This window comes from Corvus hawaiiensis, chromosome 3 (assembly GCF_020740725.1).
Source record: "Corvus hawaiiensis isolate bCorHaw1 chromosome 3, bCorHaw1.pri.cur, whole genome shotgun sequence".
In the NCBI taxonomy this organism is placed as follows: domain Eukaryota; kingdom Metazoa; phylum Chordata; class Aves; order Passeriformes; family Corvidae; genus Corvus; species Corvus hawaiiensis.
The window spans coordinates 18,228,466-18,247,670 of record NC_063215.1 but is presented as its reverse complement, the minus strand read 5'-3'; the positions used below and the strand labels follow the sequence as shown (position 1 = coordinate 18,247,670).

Below are 19,205 nucleotides of genomic sequence, written 5' to 3'. Positions count from 1 at the left end.
ATCTCATCAATGTTTTGGCTGTTACTAAATATTACTTGAACACAGTCAGGGATTGCTCTCCTTCCCTCACTGCTACTTCCTCCCTTTTATCTCTTAGTGAAGGAGTGGGCAAAAAGTTGGGAGGGGGAAGCTGACCCATACTGACCCAAAGGGATATTCAGTATGATAAGATGTTGTGGGAAAGGAGAAGAAAGGGGGAAAGTCTGTGCCTCTTGCATTTGTGTTCTGAAGCAATTGTTATTGTGTATTGAGGCCCTGCTTTCCAGAAAGGGGCTAACAGGAAGTAGTGAGCAAATTCCTCTTACTGCTTTGCTGTGCACAGTTTCGCTTTCATTATCAAATTGTCATTATCGAGATCCACAAGCCTTTCAACCTTATTCTTGTTTTACCCCATCCTGTGTGAGAAGGGCAAGAGTGAATGGCTGTGCCAGTGTTTGGAAGTTGGCCAGGATCAGTCATCTCCAAGGTACATGCTCAGCTTTGGTAATACAGCTTCAAGAGCTCTGTGTGCACATTTGACCCTGCGGAGAGACACTGTTGAGCTTGGATGGGTTACCCTTCCTTCTTGGGCCAGGGTAGAAGAGCAGAGGAGGCTGCTGTTCTGCTAAGTTCTTTATTTCATAGTCCCATAGCTTTCTTAAAGGCAGAGTTCAAAGGGGGTTACATGATAAAGCCAAGCAGCAACAGCAACAGCAGGCAAAACCCAGCTTCTTCTTCTAATTCTATATGCTCTATAATTTTTTCTTACAGAAGTGTGGATTATATTTGTTAATTGACCAATAAGATTAACACATGATTCTAGTTTTCCTTTTCTTAACCTATCTTGGTCTAATTCTAACAGTCGTTAAGTCTTACACAAGTGCTACATAGGTATTACACAGATTTGCAAATACAGTTTCTATCAGCTCTTATTGTTCATGTGAACACTCTATCTAAAAAATGTGAAGTGTATAGTTCTATCTATATTTTGTCTGAAGTAAAGAATTCTGTGAAAAGGTAACACTGCTGCAGCAAGAACTGTGTTTAAGGTCTCTGCTGCAGCTTTTTAATGTTTAAGGCACTTAGCATATATTTCTACTAAAAATTAAAAATCTATATTTCTGTTTCACTTTGGTGTGACTTCATGTATCTCAGCTCATCCAAAGGTTTTAATTCAACCCCTGTGCTTTGGCTTTCCTCTGGGCCTGAGTCCAGAGGAGCTTTCACTCCAACAAGACACAAGCTCTCAGATCTGCTCTGCTCTCTCTTTAGTGGCCCTTGACAGATATAGTCCACTGAGCTAGTAGCCTAATGAAGTTATGATCTAGAAGCATGATTTAATTTCCATAAAATTGTAGAACCTTGTAGCCTTTACTGAAAGAGATGGCAAGTACTGGGATTTGGTTTAACCTAAACCTCTGTTGTATGACTAGACATCATGTGCAGGATTGTCACCAAATCCCATTTTGTAATCTGAGGAGGATTCATGGGTGTGGATGGTGCTGATCTTTGATTGTCTTCAGCTGTAAAGTTAAGAGAAAAAAATCACAGTCTAGTTTAATATTTTTTGTGACAATTTTGGTGTTTTTTGTTTTTTCTTATTATTAACTACATATGTAGCCATTATGCGGCTCTTCTATAAAAATGCACTTTTGCGTAAACACAGAAAATTACACAGAAATTAATATTTTCTATCCTACCCATACCAACTCTTGCCATTTTTTTTCACACAAAGAACTACAAAATAAGAACAAAATACAAGTGACAGTGTAAGCTCACAAGCTACACACCAGGCACAAGGCTACTAATGCCAAAATGTTAAAGCAAGCATTTGGATGCAAAATAGACATGTCTGCTCTTTGTTCAGATAGCTTATTACTTCTGAAAAATTGGGGTGCCAATTCATAACTTCCTAAGGCAGGGGATGCATTGCCACTTAATTCTATGAAATGACAAACAGGTCTGTCGACACCTACGAAATGTTATAAGATTGGAATCCTATGCTAACATAATTAGTATTGATACTGCTGTTACTAGTCAGCATTATTCCAGGTAGTCTAAAAGGTAATTCCAAGAAAAAAAACCCCACTATTCCATTTCCACGTTGCAGTGTGGTGATCTGTTTACCCACTGCTTTTCTGGTCCCATATCCCCCCTCCCGCTTTCCTCTGCCCCTAGCCCTGGCCACTCCCTCGGGCCCTCCCTATTGGTTCCTGTACCCCAACTCTGCCCATGTACTGCCCCTGAGCCCCTGAGAAAACCCCCCTGAGCCCGGATCACAAGGTCTCTCTGCCTCTGAGGGTTGCCAGGACAAGATGTGATTAAAGTCTTCTTAAACCCTCATGGGAGACCCTTCTCTGCCTCCTTTGCCACCACTGGTTGTAGCACTGATAGCTGCTGGAGCAAAACTGCGGAGCCGTGCGGAATGGACTACCGGAGGGCGAAATGGTCACACTGCCCTAAGCAGCTCCGCTGAGCTCTCAGGAAAGCTGCAGCCTGCTAAACTAAATCTAGCGATTACAACATTGCAGATATTTTGTATTTGTAAGCCACTCAAATTGATTTTCAAAATTCTGCAGAAACAATAGGAGACCAATATTCACACAGAAGAATCAGAAGGGAAAAAACTGTTTTAATTTTTAAGAAATGTTTGGTCAATTGAACTTCTTGTTTCCCTCAACAGTTTCTGCTTCAGTACAAAAAATCCTGCATTTAAAACTAGACCTTAGAGAAATTATTTATGTCTTTTACTGCATTTCTTCCTGGTTTACTCATAAACGATGAAATTCATCTTTGTTTTGACAGCCAGTAAAGGCCTATGCCTCACTTAAGTCTTGCAAACACGATTTACGTGGTCACTAGAAGTGTTCACAGTTTGGTCTGCCAGTAGTGTGTTTAATCCTGCTCAAGTAAATCGAGCAGAAATACAAATCAGAGACTCTGCTGTCTCCTTCTTCCTCTGTCCCAGGCTCATGTAGAATTTCTTAGAAACTGTTTTGCTGAGAAAGAAGGCTATATTTTTGTTTAGACCAGAGACCTTTGATTTAGTTTCCAGTTACATATATTCCTCTTGAACCCTGAGACTTGAAATTTCTTTTTGCTGGTTTTCTCTGTGTACTCAGGTACCACACAAAATGATAGAACTGCAAAACAAGGATTTAGATGCCGCTGTCCTTAATCAGACAGTGTTTCCAATTTGCTTCAATTTCAAGGACAGACTCTTCAGGTCCTTTTCAATAACCTGTACAGATTGCCCGAACATGTGTTTAAATTGTTTGCCATGTTTAAATTTGCTGAATTTCCCTGGTATTGTCCTCACAGAAAAAACTCAACATTTCTTCTTATGTGGGTTTTTTAAAGATGCAAGTGTAAGAATACTCACGTGCATTTTTGTCAGTCATTTTTTCAACAATATTCTTCAGGCAGATTGTTTTTATTTGAAGGTAAACAGCCACACCGGTGTTCAGTTGAAATCCATCCTCCATGCCAATAAATAATGTGTAAAAAGAATCCTTATTTACTATAGAAACTTTGCTAAAGAGATTTTCTAGACTATGGAAGTATTTCTGTTTAACTGGAGGCAAGAAAAAAATTGCACATAATCAAAAGTTCTTTAACTGGGTCATAATGATTGATTATAAATTCTGTCATTTTATTAATAGGAAAACCAATTCTGTGGAATAACTAAGTTTTATTTTGATAATAAATGAAATCAAATTAAGACAACTTTTTATAATGTATGGAAATGTATTCCTTTTTTTTTAAAGGAGCAAGAGAAAAATGTAAATATCTAATAATTTCTTCTGAAGTAAGTAGGAAAAATGTTTGAAATTAAATGGAAGGCAAATATACTTTTCAGCACAATAAGCATATCCTATTCTCTTGATCTAAATATTTCCTTATCTCTTAATCTTTGACTAGTTTCCATTTTTTGAGAAATACAACTCCTGATTTATTTAAAAGTAGAGTTCTTAAGCAAATTCAGAAAGAACTGACCTATACTCTCTCAAATACAAGTACAAATAGAAAAATGCTGTACAATAGTAAGATGTGATATTTTGAAGATGAGATTACAGACCTACTATTCTACTGATATAACCAGAAATTAATTCCTGTATGCATGCTGTTAACATCAGCAACACCCTTCTTTCCCTCTGAAATGTCAAAACTTGCAAAGTAGAAAAGTTGCAAATTATTAATAATAAAAGCTGAACTATACATAAATATTAGGTAAATGAATCTGTCTCTGAAACAAGCTGCCACTCTACTCAGCCCTGGTGATGCCACATCTGGAATGTTGTGTCCAGTTCTGGGCTCCTCAGGACAAGAGAGATGTGGATCACCTGGAGTGGGTCTGATGAGAGGCTACAAATGAGATTAACAGACTGGAGCATCTCTCTTATGAGTCAAGGCTGAGGGAGCTGGGCCTGTTCAGCCTTGAGGAGAGACAGCTGGAGAGGGAAGATGACAATGTACACAAGTAGATGAAGTGGGGTGTCAGAGGATGGAGGTAGGCTCTGGTTGGCAGTTCCCAGCAATAGGACAAGAGGTCATGGACAGAAACTGATATGCAGGAAGCTCCCCCTGACCATGAGGAACAATTTCTTTACTGTGTAGGTAACCAAGCACTGGAACAGATTGCCCAGAGAGGCTGTGGAGTCTCCCTCACTGGAGATATTCAAGAACCACCTGGACCCAATCCTGTGCCATGTGCTCTGGGATTACCCTCCTTGAGCAGGGAGGTTGGACCAGATGACCCACTGTGGTCCCTTCCAACCTGACCCACTCTGTGATTCTGTAAAAATCTCCATAATCATTTGTGCCGTGAGCAAACATCAATTTTAAAAGGAATAAGACATATGTGTACTATTGTCTAGCAGATGTTTTGCTTTTTAATGCTCATTAAATCATTAGACTGTATCATAAGACTGTATAGTGGAATACCAGAACCATCCTTAAATGATAATTAAAACTTCTGTCCTTACTAGTTAACAATAATTGGTTCACTGTCCTTCATCTTTATACAGGTGTGGGTTTTTTTGTGTCACACTGATTATTCATCTTTTTGCTACATAACCCAGCAAAAAATTACCTTTATTTTGGCCCAGGCCATCATACTGACCTTCTTACTGCTATGTCATGGGCATTTTGTCTAATGAATAATACATAAAAGAAAAATTAAACAGATCTTGCTGAATAACCTAATACATAGTCCCTGAAGAATAACACTGTTCTTCCCCTCCAAGAGATTAGCTTTGGAGAGGCTCTCTGCTTCCTGGCTGGATACCAGTTTAGCTGCTTTCCAGAGCTCTGAGAAGAAAGGCAGTGATGAAAGACTATGAAAGTTGCGGTGGTAGAAGTAGGGCACAGTCTGCTTTATCTCAACAAGTTTTAGCTTTGGAGCTGACTCTTCAAGTTTCAATTTATCCTTACCCCTAGGATTTCAATTTTAGTATCCCAATGAGGACAAAAAGCTCAAGATCTGCCTAGACTCAGATGAATTATTTTTTATTAATGCATAAGGAATCATGTTTAGCTAAGGCAGCTCACCTATAGAGTTCAATGAATCAAAGACATAAAAAGTGAACAATGTTTTGTATTTTTATAAACCATTTTAACTGTACTCATTTCCGACAAACTCTTAGCAGTGCCACAAAATGATCAACACCAAAGGACTTCTAATAATAGGTAACAGCAAGGATAGGTGAAGAATTCTTCAGAATAAAATTATGTGTAAGTATAAATAAATTATTTCTATTCTTTTGATGTGGCAGTGGTCTGCTCTTGTTGGTTTGACTGCTCTAATCTAATTTAATTTTACAATTTTGAGGAGTCAATTTTTTCCTCTTGCAATGTGGAAAGGAAAGATAATTCACTCTTTTTCCAAAAACACAAGTAGTAACAGGTCTTTGGCTTAATGTAAGCAGGTGTGGGCTTTTTTGGGTCTTTTTTACAGTGCACAAATATTATTAGAATTGGAATGATGATGTTTGTATTCAGAAAATCTGCAACTCTGTAGTGATGTATATACTATACTGTCCAAATAAAAATATACCTAAAAAACCATTTCAAATGGTTTTCATTTTCATAAAGTTAACACTAATGAGACAGTATCATATGTTTTGGATTATACTTCTTCATCTGCCATAAAATATATTTAGTAGATTCTACTTAAATACATCATTCTCTATGGTTATATGCATTTATAGGTATTCTGTTAGTTTTATGATACTCTTCTCAAACTAGTGCAAGACTTACATTCAAAGGTAAAAAGGTACTTCTATAAGAATATGACAGATTATATAAGATGTCCCTTCTGTTCTTACTGAAAATCACATCTTCTCTACAAATTTAGCAGTGGAAGAACTAGAATACAATGGAAAAAGTACACTGTTGCTGTGTAACTCCATTAAAGCTGATGTTGTTACAGTCAATGCAGATCAAACTTATACTTTCTAAATGGTATATTTATAGAGGAGATGTTTTCTTGCTTTTTTTTTTTTTTAACTATGGTGCTTTGCTTGAATGGCCTTGTTGAAAAAAAGGGTTCTACATGTGTTCTGGTTAAAATGATACAAACATTGTCCTTAAATTATGCTTTCCCCTTTAAAGTGTACTGGTGGAGTTTGGTCATAAAAACTGGATTGTAAAATGAAAAACAGACTCCCAAGTGATTTTACGAATTATTTTATCCTCAGCAGCATCTTAAACCTGCTCAAATAGTTTCCAATATTGCCTTTAAACTTCAATTTTCTTGTACATCTGAGTACACCTGTGCACACAGAAATAAAATTCTTATATTTTCCTTTTCTGAAAACTTAATCAATATCCAGTCAAAAATGTATTTTTTTCAGTTTTTATTACCTATCGGGAATTACTTAGCAATACCTGGTGTAATGTGGAAGAGCTCGTATTATATAAAATATTGAATTCTGCATGTATTATATTAATGTAGCTGCAGCAAATGACATGGACAGACAAGCAAACCTTCTAACCATGAGTTCCTAACTCATGTTTGTGTGCAGGAGACGTATGTTTTTCTGACCTTTCCATTAAGGATGAAATAAAAACTTCTGTTCACACACATGGGTGGATATGATGTACTTCTGGAAAGGAATGTAAGGCAAGGTTTGCAAACTTCTTCTTATTCTTCCCCTACTCTTCCACCAGTAATGAAATGTTTTGAATGGAAGGACTGTGCCAGGGATTAATTTTAGGCCTTTTGTCACTGGCAAGGGTCATGGTTTTGGAGAGTATCTGAACATCATTTCCTTATCTCCTACTCACATGGCCAGGAAAGCGTGTTCTTACCTTGTGGTTCACAATAAAAGTCAAAACTAAAGTGTTGTATCAAGGTGCATTCTATCTCAACAAGTCCTCTGGAGTCTCTCAAAACTTCTCTGCTTGTTCTTCATTTTCTCACTTAAACACCTGTCCATGCTCTTGGGGGAAGGATGGTAGCAGGGAATATAACCTTTTCACTGAACCTCCTCCAGTAATATACTGGCTAGCGTGTTTAAAAATACAAACAGAGGTTGGTTTGAAGTCAGGGACTAGAATTAGAAGTAGCTAAACTAACTCAGTTAGATTCGTACTATGGATGCATCATTACATATTAAGTATGTTGGAACAAGGTTGACAGGTTTTCTCTGTCACTAATATGCTGAGGTGAGCAGCCCAGTGCTGGCACAATCAGCAGCAGAGCTCTCCAGCTCCAGTGTGGTGCCCAAGGGGATTTCCTGAACAGGGGAACCTCAAGGGGAGCCAAGACCCCACAGCTTGAGCAACAGTGGCTGATGGGACATGAGTGGGATCAGGAGCAGTGGTGACCAAGTCCCCACACATGTGGAAAGCAGTCCCTGGAGAGCACTGTGACCAGGGCAGGCAAACAGAGTGGGCTCTGCTGGGTTAACCAGAGAGCAGCAGTATCTGCCTGGCAGAAGGCCATGACCTCTCTAAGCTCTGCACCCACCACAACAAACACAGCTTCTCAGACAGTTGTGTTGGGAACACACTGCCACCCCAGCACTGTGCTACAGGGTGAGCCTGACTCTTCTGTCAGCTCAGCCAGCAGCAATGAGCATCCGTGTGTGAGGCACTGCCAGGTAGAGGAACCCTTCTGCTCACTGACAGAGCTGCAGGAGGAGGGGACTTGACTGAGGAGTATCAGAGAGTGCGACAGAGACATACATAAAGACATGAAGAGAAAGCTTCATACCTTGATACAGGACTTGGATGATTTTCCATTATTAATTTCTCAGGTGGGCAGAGATGGTTGCACAAGAACAGCAATTGAGAAATCTCAGGAACTTGGGATGACAGGCCAAGGGATCAGGAGCACAAGTAGTGTTCTCTATCCTTCCAACTGCGGAGAATGATGAGTGAAAAACCAGGAAGAGACTGCAGATCAATACCTGGCTCTGAGCCTGATGTCATCAGAAGAATTTGGGGGTTTTTTTGTTCATGGGTCAGTTTAAAAGACATCAGGCCTGCTGACGACACACGGGGTACACCTGACCCAAAAAGGTCAAAAGAATCTTTTCATGGACTTAACAGATCTCACAGAAAGAGCTTTAAACTAGATTGGGAGGGGGAAAGGGAGAAAATCAAGCTCACGAGAGATTAGCCTGGGGTCAGCAGGTGGATGTTTAAGGGACAGTGTACTATTAATCATGTAAAGAAATGTCCATTTTTATTTGGGGATTTTATCCTTGATAATTTTTCAGTGATTAGTTTTTTTAGGTGTATGTGTTCTAATTAAAACAAGCCCTTACTGCCCATTCTCTTTCTCCATGTTACTCACAGACCATATTTCATATCCTTTCAAGTTATGTTTTTTCCTCTCCTTACTGAGTCTGTACAGTTCTGGGTCTGTGCTATTCTGGATACAAATATCAGGAGAAAATGGAGTTGTGGCAGAAAGACACAGCAGGTAAACTACTTTTGGGAAAAGTGAAGGTGGGGTTATGTTATATTCACCATAAATACTTTTTCGCACTTCAAAGGTTTTGTTGTTTTTTCTGAAACTTACCAGCTCACAGCCCTAAAAACTGTTTCCATCTGAAGCAAGCAAAAGAGCACAGTTCATGTTATGGTAGACAGAATCCATGAAGAAATCTCAGGTTAACTGTCGTTTTGAAGAGAGAGAACTCAAATTTATTGTATAATGAACATACATAATAATACACAGACCCTTTTCTATCAAATAATCAAATTATTTTCCTGCCTGAAATATTTCAGTGCAGTGTTTCCCCAATGTGAAGATTCACAATGAAGGAAATTTAAAGTTTTGGTAATTAATAAAACATCCTCTTCAAAATGCTGGATATCAAAAAGAGGGCCCATATTCTTCATCTTTATCATATTTAAGTATGTTTTCCTGTGTAATTTCAGCATTCTTTCTTGTAATTACATTTTTACTAGGGGTTTCCCAAAGCCGTGGTCTATTGTTTTAATTACTATAATTGAATATACATTCATTAATACTTATATTAAATAAACTACACATACCATTTAAAAGATTAGTCAAACAGATGGAAAAATTTCTGATAAATATTGCAGTTTCATGATCAGTGTCAGACCGGTTTATTTTTTGTTTTTTTTGCTTTTTTAAAATTAATTCTTTATTTGCATGGAAGTTTATACTTCCATATATTTATGGTTTCAGGAAAATTTAGTTATTAAAATCTATAGCATGTTGTTTGGTATTTCAATTTTATATCCATTTTCTGTTCATTAAAATCAGTGATATATTTTTATGCATTGATAAACTATTTAGATGCCTCAACTCAAGGTATTTCCTCATTTCAGTTCAGAATAAGGGAGTTCAGGAGCTGTAGCTCCCAAATAGACTGAGGAAAGTGGACTTCAACAAAATGGGCCAGAGGGAAGAAAAAATCAAGAAAGATTCTCAGCTGTTGTTGGCCTTTCTAAGCGGTAAAAGTTGAATGAAACAAATATCTAAAAGAAACTATTTTGGCTGATGATCAGGGAGGAGGACTGTAAAGGAAAAGAGAAGAAAGAGCATCTAGGAGTTAGAACAAGGAAGGAATTAATATTTTAGGTTAAGACACACATTTTGAAGCTAATGCTGTGTTGAAAAATTGGAAAAGGACAGTCCCGCCTAGAAGTAGGATAAAAGGGGCTGAGGACTCACTCACAAGTTCAAATTCTCAGATACAGTTAGAAGCAACTTATTTGCTCTGCTGTGGAATAAGAATTGGTATGAGGTCTGTGAAACCTCACAAGGCAGCTCATCCATCTTACTTCTCAAACCAACACAGGTCAAAGGCCATCCGCTGTTTACTTCAAAGGGTTTTTTTGATGCTTTGGGAATAATGAGCTTTCTGTACAACCAGAAGTGAAATCCCATCAGTAATGGGAATAAAGGGAAGTTGAGATAATATTGGGTACCAATGCTCCATGAATATGATTTCAGGGGACAGTTTTCGTGTATATTGCTTGCTGGTTATTGAATAACTCAGCTTTGCTGATATGGAATAGGCCAACAAACAGTTAACCCTGCATAAAAATTGTAAACAAGTCTGAAACAGTATTTTAAAAAGGAAACTTTCCCCACTTGTAAAATAAAAAGGGCTTTTTTAAAAAAAATAGTACTTTCACAAGATTCTGAAATAGGAAAGCTAGAGAGACTTTTAATTGCATCTGTTTTCAGAAATTCTGGTAGAGACAGTTTAGCTTTCTAGACAGAATTGCAAAAATAACGGGTTTAGTGAAATAATCTGAAATTTTAAACATTTATCATGCTACTATAAATTCTTTCAGAAAATTATACTTTTGGTAAAAAGTGGTTGGTGAGGGAAAGAGATGAATTTTTTTATTTAATCTAATAGATATTGGAGCCTATTTTGTAGTATTTGGACATTTTGTTAATCCAAATTTGAAGTATTTGTGTTCTTTTCTGTCATGTTTTATTTGTGGAATCCACTGTGATAGGATGATACAGATACTTTTCATTGACTTTCCTCACAGAACATCTTCTTAACAAAAACTACCCAGAAATCTAAACAGTTCTAGTTACAAAACAGGAACTCATAACTTGGTTGGGACTGCTGCTCAGTTTTTCACTCTACCTTTTGAATGAGATGTATAAATCAGAATCACTAACCTAAAGTACTTTTTGAATTGCAAGATATTCTTCTTCACTGTCCTCAATATAATATATTTCACTGTACTTCCTATATGTCTCCTCAGTTTCAGAGTTGATAGGAAAGCTTCCATGAGTTACTGAACATGGTAGGGTCAAAATGGTGTGTGCACTATGAATTTGGTGAGGTATCCTTCTGTGCCATTTGGTCAAATTTAGAAATATATCCTCTGAGAGAAGGCACAACCACCTCTCCCCCACCAGGTTCGGGAAAAAATAAATTTTCCTCGAAGGAAAGTGAAAGAGATAAAAACTATTTATTTAACAAACACACATGAAAAGGATAATAATGCTAAATAATAAAACCCCTCGTCCTGCTGAAAGAAACCTGGGAAAATTTCAGAGTCCTTCCGTAGATCTCTCTCTCTCTCCCTCCTTGGAGCTGGGACTGGGTGGTGGGCCCACCTCCAGGGCCAAGGCCTCGGTGGAAAGTCCTCCCAATGTATTCTGATGTTGAAACAGTCAAGCAGAGAGAAAAGGAAAAAAACCACAAAGTCCCAGGAAAACAAAAGTTCAACTCTCCAAAGGAAAAGGAGCTGAGGAAAAAAAAACTGCCAAAAGCTGGCTGGAAAGAAAAGCGAGCCCGGGTGCTTTCCTTCCCTCCCGCTCTCCTGCCGCAGATGAAAAAAAAATCTCTATCTCTGTGTGACCTTGAACAAGCTGCAAACTGCTTTGAAAAAGTTTTTGCTCAGTTTTTCCTTCCCCCTCTCAGGCTCAGTTTAAAGGCATAGAAAGGCACAAAGTTAATTTCTAGGCATGGGGCAGCAATATGGGATGCACATCATAAAGTCACCCCAAGACACCTTCAAATATTGCTTTCAACAAGTTTTTATGTCTCTGAAATTTCACACAGGCAATCCACTAGTTCCTATAAGAGCTGACCAGTTTTTGGAGAAATTTATCTGGTTATACTGATATTGGCACAGATACTATGGAAGTTGCAGGGCTTTTTGATAGAGACTGTGAATTGGAATATGAAGTAAAAGGGCAGCCAAGTTTTCTAAAATGGATGAAGAACTTGGAAATCATACGGAGAGGGATTTCAGGCAATATTTGTCTTTTTATTGAATCTAAGGTGAGCCATGGGAAGGTGGCTTTCCAAGGTTCAAATAATCTTTGTTTATACTGTCCATGGTGCATTACTAAATTGCTATTCTTGCATTAGTTGTAATCTTTTTATGTATGTGGCTTCATTCTTACATAAGAGCTCCTGTAGTTGAATCTTAAGTGATGAATTCATGGGGTCAGAGTGACCAAGGCAAAGGATATTAGAATAAGAAATAGTTTTCTGGCCTGAAGAAACTTCAGAGCTATCTTTTCACTACTTGTTATTGGGCTTGCTTCAGGTAATTTGTGAAGATTTAGAAGATAGTTTATTTAGAAGATAGTTTATTTCTCTGTTTAGTAATAGTCAACCAGTCCTGGCCATTCAGTCTGAGATAAGTGATCAGTCTTTATGGACACTGGCAGGTACCTCTGAAGTTAGAGGACCCAAATCAAATGACAGTTTCCTTAGTGTAATGTGTCTTTTTCATACTTCCTGGGGAGCAGACACCCAACATGCAGCTAGTGAGAACTCTTAGGTGTAGAACTAAGATGTAATAAACATTTATTCTCTTAGTTTTCAGAACACGCATTCATCTTCCCAGAAACAACAAAAGTGGTAGTAAAAATATGAAAAGTTAGAACAATGCTTGAGAAAGAAAAAATTGGGTTGGGTCTTTCCTTGTTACTTCCCCAAAGTGGTTTGAACACGGAATCATAAAATCATTGAGGCTGGAAAAGACCTCCAAGATCATCAATTCCAAACAATAACCTATGACCATTGTGTTTGACACTAAACCATATCCTCAACTGTCACGTCCACACACCTTTAGAACACTTTCGGAGATGGTGACTCCATCACTTCCCTGGGCAGCCAGTTCCAATTCTTAACCACTCTTTCAGTGAAGAAATTCTGTTTGCTCTCCAACATGAACCTTCCCTGGTGCAGCTTGAGACTATTTCCTCTTGCTCTATCACTGGTTACCTGGGAGAAGAGACTGATCCCCACCTGGCTACACCGTCCTTTCAGATAGTGATAGAGAGCAGTAAGTCCTCCTCTGAACCTCCTCTTCTCCAGGCTAAATAATCCCAACTCCCCTCAGCCACTCATGTGGCTTCCTCTCTAGACTCTTCATCAGCTTCATTGTCCTCCTCTGGACACAATCCAGCAGTGCCCAAGTTCCCACATAATGATGATGTCCAGTCTTCCAAAGCCTTCTCTAAACAAAAGATTAAAGCATGCTCTTTATGTTGCCCTCATTCTTACCGAATCTGTCCTTTATGCAGAAGAGATTATAAAATTGAGGTGACACCCCTCCCACACCCATGTTTAAGGCTCTCTCTGTAATGAAGTGGTGGAGGAATTCTGGCCTCTATCCCAGTTCCTAAAGCTGTTGATGTGTCTTACTGGTGAGTGTTAAACAGAAAACGTACAAGAGATGTCTGAGAGAAGAGATGACAGTCCAGTATCTCTCTTTCTCCATCTTGGAAAAAGAGCAATTTCCTTCAATGACCTTCAAAGTTGCATTCTAGCAGAAGATATCGCCATAGACTGTAGCATCTGGGTAGTGCAGATGCTGTATCGTTTCCATAAGAACATTACAGGAGCTATTAACTTCAAAAAGAATGATATTTTATTCCCTTTCATATTAATAACCATGATGTTATTTATGGTGTTCAAACTTCTGTTAATTCAGAAATCTGACCTTCCATTCCTTTTTGTGTTTGCTTGAAAGCAGTTTGTTTTGCTTTGTTGCATCAGAATTGAAGTACAGAACCTGAATCCTTTTCAGAAACTCAATCTGCATCATGATTGATTCAGGAGAAAATTTGGGCTCTTTAAAGATCCTCATGTAGACATAAACAATTGTTTTTTATGAGTTTTGTGTGAAGTCCCTCATATTTTTGCACAGGTTAGATTTCTAGAGAAGTGTGTTCCCATCTTATGATCCAACTGTTCAGCCTGTCTGTATTTCTTTAGCTGAATAATAAATGAAGATAATATATATATAATCAACTAATAATAAACTATTGTCTAGACTCTATGGCTGAATATAAGCTTACAGTCTTGAATTAAGAGTAGTGGTTACAAGTTTTCTGATTTAAGATACTTTATATGAAGGTGACTTGTATGAAGTTGGTAACAGTAATACGCAAAATACAATAGCAAATAAATTACTATCAAGCATAACTATATTTCTAACATTTCTCTCTCTAATAAATACAGTTTCAGAAAAAGTACTGCTAGAAGAAGTTATTGAGCCCGCATTGACAGTATAATATTTTAGGATAGTTAAGAATTCTGTCCTGTCTAATCAGAAGCACAATATCAAATGAACGGGTAGATGTGAAACTAGTTATAAATATTATGAGGTTGGGCAGCTTGAGAAGAAAATAGGGAAATGTCTTGTAAAAGTTTTTGTAAATAACTTCAGTCATACATAAAAGGAAACTATTTCAAAAGTGAAAAATCTCTACTATTCAAAACTGGTCAAATCTGTACTATTCAAATTCCCTGTAGGTTTTCTGGGCTCCAGTAATCCCATAAATATGTTAATTAGAAAACTATTGACTGTTTTAACACCTTTCTGTTCTTGGTTGATCCAGATCCAGCTTTTAGGACAAACAAATCTTCATTTGTGATGCGTGTGTGTCTTACATAACAAGCAGTTGCCCAGCATGTTTTCTTTCCAAAGAAATGTGCATATTAAAAATGTATGAGGACTCGACACAGATCTTCATTTTGTTCAAGTCAGTGGTCAAGAACGTGGTAAAAGGACTGGAATCCTTCCTTTATTTTCTGACTCCTCCAACTTGAGTTGTGAGATTCAATGCTTTAATTATATTTTCCAAGGAAAAACATCTCAGCACATTTGAAATTTCAAAATACCAGATATATCTGTCAGTATACTCTGAGAAGTCCTGTGTTGCCAATGTTCCTGTCCAGTTTTGTTCGGCAAGACACTTGAGATAATCTTTAAATTGTCAGTGTAGCTTGAGAAGACAGCTCAACTTAGTTGATTATACACATAACAGTGGTCTGTGGTACTCTGCTTATGTTTCCATATATCTCCTCTTTCTTGGACAGATATTAGAGGTCCAGATTCTGATGTTCTGGGGTGGATTGCACTCTGCCTTGCGACTGCCTATACAGACCTAAAAAGATACAGACATGTGCAGACAATATCCCAACATAGATTTAAAGATAAGGCAATGATGCACCACCACCCACAAATGTCCATTCCTGACCAGTGAGTACAGAACATAGAATAACTTATTTAGACTTAAAGTGTTTAATTTAAAAGCTAAGGTAGATGTAATAAATACCATCTGGAAAAATGTAAGGAAATCATGTAAGTTATATCTACAACCAAGATCATAGCATCTTGGAATGAAAGAATAAATGCTGTCTTTGCAGTTTGTATTCCGCTGTGACTACGTGGCTCCCAGCATGGAAGCTTGGACCGTAGAGAATATCTGTTTACATCAAACTCTTTTCTGTATTTCATACACTTAAAATGCATTTCTTTGCTATACATGGCACTCATGCTTTTACATTATAAATCCTTACAAAACTATTTTATTACAGACATCAAAACAAGCTCTCATCCCACAGAGAGAGTCATGGGAGTATTTCACATTTGTGTTATTGCTTCAAAAAGCCAGACAGAACCTGAAGAAAACTCTGGACAGAAATTACTGGGTGTGAAAGAAGATTCCAGTAACTCCCTCACAGAGATCCTGTGGCCCCCAACAGACTGTGTAGCCTTAACTGGGCAATAAGAAGTAAAAAGAGCAAATAAGCTTCCAACAGTGAATAAAATATGGGAACTACCAATTCATGTATGGGACACCCCTGGGAAACAAGAAAACCAGCAGAATACATGTATGTGACTGATAGGATGTGGGTCATCTTAGGATGGTCACACAACAATTCTATTCTTATTTGACTCTCCCCATTCTGTCTAGAGGGAAGATGAATAGCAAAGCATTTCAGTAATTACAGCCTGAGACCTAGGAGATTTGACTGTCACTCCTCTTCAGCTGTAGTCTCTCCTATACCTGGTGAAGTCAGGGAAAAATCATTAATGTCTGGATTCCTCCATTAAATTTAGGCACTAATGGAAGATTAGATTGTCAATGGAGAAAAAAACCAAACGCTCCCACAGGGTCAGGGATATTCAGATGGGCTGAACCACTGACTATTTACTGGGTGTGAAGATTCCTGTCTTCTTCACCCCAAACAAATGCCTCAAGGTAGATGTGACGTGTCTGGACTTTGGAGACTTCTTTTGGGTTTCTATATCTAATGAGAATGCTGTGAGAATAAATACTTTAAAAAGTTTTTGGCTATGACATTATGTATCTTAACTGTACAATGATCCAATACATGGTGATAATCTGCCGTACAGTGACCAGTATGAAGAGTCTCTAATTTTACCTGGATCACCAGGATACAAATAGAAGTTTTCTGATTTTGCTTTCCTTCACATTTACTAAACTTTCTCCACCACGCACAGAGACACTTTTATTTGACCTTGGACTGGAGACCAACCTGTGTCTGAATATTTTGTCTTGTTGAACAGCCAGTATCTGTAGCCAGGGCCTTGCATAACCTCTAAGACCATAGATGTTTTTAGCTGGATAGGACTCAAAATTTTCTTTTGCCAGTTTTTAAGGTTTTCTGCCCAAACACCTACTTTGTTTATGCACCAGTATCATCAAAAAGACAGGCATGGCCCGGGAAACAAATTGCCTAACTAATACAGGAGAGTTAACTGAGGAGAGACAAAACATACATAGTATACTTCTGCAAAGCCCAGCTATTAGGAGTCTGATTGTACTTCTGTTTGCACAGTTGAAAGCTGGGAACAATTCCACTAAAGTTAACAGTTACATAGAATACAAGTGGTGTTAATTGAGAGAAGAAACAGGCTCTTTACTTCCTCTGGGCTTTCATAGTCTCATTATAGCTGTAACATACAGATTTGGTGTGAGGGCCACAAGGGTTCTGCTAGAACTAAGCATTTCCTGTCAAAATCACAAGTGGCAGAATGTTTTTCTTGAAATCTGAAGAGGTTTCAAGCACTACCAAAGATGGCTATTACTTAGAGAAGGCTATTTGAGAGGCTGCGAATACTCTAGATAGGATCAGTATTTAACAGGATAGCCACTGGTCCTCTTGTTATGCTGCACATCTTCAGGTAACTGCAAAAATAAATATCTTTAAAACAGGTCTTACTAGGAAAAAAACCCAAACCAAAAAACCCTAGAAAGTTTAGAGGGTACTTGTGTATTGGTCATATCCTTACTATGTTTTTTTTTCTAGTTTTAAACCAGAAACTTCAAATTGTTTGTGCTCTACTGACAATTTTAGATGAGAAAAACAGAGAAAGATGGGATGACACAGTCATCTAGCCCTAGTAGAAAACTATGAAAAGACTGGTCCTAGTTTTGGAGGTAATTTATGAGATCTGCACAATAAATGGTTTCTTTGAGGTCTAGAATTTAACATGGGGCTTTACCACAGAGTTACCTTGCTCATACATGCTGAGAAATCCCTTGGCTCACTGAAGCTGATAGTTCCAAGGAGATACACTCTAGCTATTTCCTATCCCTGAAAACCTCAATGCTGTTTCCCAGGGGGACCACAACACGAGCAGACCAGAATCCATGTATAAGGCACGTACCCACCTCTGTCAGTGTCAGCACCTTTCAGGGGTCTGTAATTTGTGTGCCAGCTCATGTTATAAAAAGTCAGACTGCATTAGCATTTCTCCAGTATGCCAACCCTTTCTCTCGTAACAATCTTCTATATCTGGCAATAGCTATAACTCTTTGTTTTGTGTTTTGTAGCTTATTTTTCTTCAGTTAGACCTTATTCTGTCAAAGTCCTGAAATTATGTTATAGCCATTTACAACAGCATAGTCTTGCTCAATGAAGTGCATACACCACTCTTGTGATTTTAGCACGAGTGAATTTTAACACCATCTTGCTTATCTGGAAAGAGAACAGGATACAGCTGCAATGCTGACATCTCAAACAAAAATTACAAGCTGGAAGTTTAGAAAAATCTCCAGGTACTTGGCCTTTCTATACAGAAATAGTATTATTTCTTCAGGTCTTGCACCCATTCCTTTCTCTTTCAGAACAACTGGATAGTAGGAGGCAAACAAAAAGGAAAAATGATGCTTTTCCATCTCTGCCTAGAACCAGTCAGAAAGTGAGAGCTTATCCCATCCTTATACTTGTTTTTCTATCTTTCTCAATGTCCCTAGTTAGCTTTTGGGGAAGATGAAATTGTAGCAAACCCAAAGAAATGAGAAGCTGGAGCTATGTCTAAAGTTGTTTATTTTTAATATTTCAGAAAAGTCACCAAGCAATCTAGGTCAACAAAACACCCAGAAACCTTTGCATACGTTCTAACACAGACTGAGATTTTCAATTAAATGGGTATCTAATGCATATCTAATCCAATAAGCCAACCAGCCTTACTCAATAAAATTCATTATATTAACCAGGCTGTAGATATGAACTAGCATTCTTTTTAAATCAGAATTTAAACAAAAAGCTACCATTTTAAAATCTCTATTGGAAATAAATGCAAGGTTTTCAATGGTAGTCTGCCATCCTCAAAACAGCAATTAAAGCACATAAACCAAAATTTAAAGGGACAGGACTGTAAGCAAATGGGCTGTTCCAATTCTCCAGTCCTGTATTTTCAAATGGTACCTGGGCAAGTCAGATAAGAGCTGGTGAGTGTCTCCAGTCTGTTCCATATGAAAAATAATTCTGTTAAACAACACCCCAAAACAACAAACCAGACTTGATACTCTGTATGACAAAATATTCTATGTCTCACTTGTTATATGGGGATGTATGTGGTTTGGGATCTTCCAAAAATGTAACTGAATTGTCCCTGTCATTCCATGATTACCATACAGTTTATTGAGCTGTGATAGTAAATAACCCACAGGTTCTCCCAAACTCAAACTGTCACCACGTTGATGTTCC

General features: G+C 37.9%; 1 long non-coding RNA gene across 1 annotated transcript in view; it reads left to right on the top strand.

The window, feature by feature from the left end:
* Window positions 1-356: 356 nt before the first annotated feature.
* The window catches only part of LOC125323713, a 35,430-nt gene continuing 16,581 nt past the window's right edge, over window positions 357-19,205 (top strand). Inside the window, exon 1 of the long non-coding RNA XR_007202622.1 lies at window positions 357-466. This is a non-coding gene — a long non-coding RNA (uncharacterized LOC125323713). The remainder of the gene's footprint in view (window positions 467-19,205) is intronic.